General features: G+C 41.0%; 1 non-coding gene across 1 annotated transcript; it reads left to right on the top strand.

Annotated features, from left to right (window-relative positions):
- Positions 1–733: 733 nt before the first annotated feature.
- On the top strand, positions 734–817 carry Trnas-gga (transfer RNA serine (anticodon GGA)). The gene is given in 2 exon segments: positions 734–773; positions 783–817. It is a non-coding gene; the product is annotated as a tRNA-Ser (tRNA).
- Positions 818–1,324: the final 507 nt, after the last annotated feature.

Genomic DNA, 1,324 nt, shown 5'->3' on the forward strand with positions numbered 1-1,324 from the left:
GCTGTTTGATAAATAGAAGCTGATTCGTGCCAGGAAGAAAACAGCAACCAGCAACTGTTAATAATGCTCTTTATTTAAACAAATACACCATTAGCGGTTTCGAACCGACAGGTTCATCTTCAGACGGCTGTTTGCGTTTCTATCACATTTGTTGTCGTTTACATTAGATGTTGAAAGAAACAGCAACAGCTAACGTAAGCAATGACAGATGTAATATAAACGCGAACAGCCGTCTGAAAATGAACCGGCCGGCCGCTGTGGTAAAGGGGTTCTAGGTGCTTCAGTCCGGAACCGCACTGCTGCTACGGTCGCGGGTTCAAATCCTGCCTCGGGCATGGCTGTGTGTGATGTCCTTAGGTTAGTTAGGTTTAAGTAGTACTAAGTGAAGGGGACTGATGACCTCAGATGTTAAGTCCCATAGTGCTTAGAGCCATTTGAAACATTTGAAGATGAACCTGCCGAAATTTGGCATAATTCTTAAAAATCTCTCACTGAATAACCCTGCGCAGCACTTTCTCTTTACCTTGACTGTGAAAAAGTTCTCCTTGAGTGTGTGAGGAAAATGGGACAGGGTTGGTTGACATAAAACTGTAAAATTAATTTGAAAACAAGTATGAGCTCAAACAAAAATCTGTTGCACACTTTTACCAGCCTTTATGCAGATATAAAAGTTTCATCTTTAATGCTCGATGTCTTTATGAGGAAAGGTATATTACATGTCTAACGGTAGCCGGCCTTGGTGGCCGAGTGGTTCTAGGCGCTACAGTCTGGAACCGCGCGACCACTACGGTCGCAGGTTCGAATCCTGCCTAGGGCATGGGTGTGTGTGATAGGTTAGTTAGGTTTAAGTAGTTATAAGTTCTAGGGGACTGATGACCTCAGACGTTAAGTCCCATAGTGCTCAGAGCCATCTGAACCATTTTTGTAAAACGGTAATAAAAATTCAAATCCTAATAAAATGAATGTTCATGGACAATATCAAACAAAAACCACACATAATACCGTTCACTATGTTCTACATAACAGTCTCAAGTTTTAACATTTTAACTGTAGTATTGTAGGAGATATCGATGTTTAAATGTCTACGACCGTCCTTGATGATAGCCGCTTGAGATTTTGCTTTTTGCTGCAGACAGTCTTCGACACAGCGAAAATTTAATCTTGTGATGTGAAAGAAAAGCCGTCGCTGTAACCTAGTCGCTGCGTCTTTCATGCAACAAGGAAACGAAAAACAAACGCTTTGCGGTGTTGTGTTAATAAACGATACAACAAATGTTATTAAAATTTATTTATAACGCATTAGTCGCGTATATCGTTGCGGTGT

The sequence above is a fragment of the Schistocerca cancellata genome, chromosome 10, assembly GCF_023864275.1.
Source record: "Schistocerca cancellata isolate TAMUIC-IGC-003103 chromosome 10, iqSchCanc2.1, whole genome shotgun sequence".
NCBI lineage: Eukaryota > Metazoa > Arthropoda > Insecta > Orthoptera > Acrididae > Schistocerca > Schistocerca cancellata.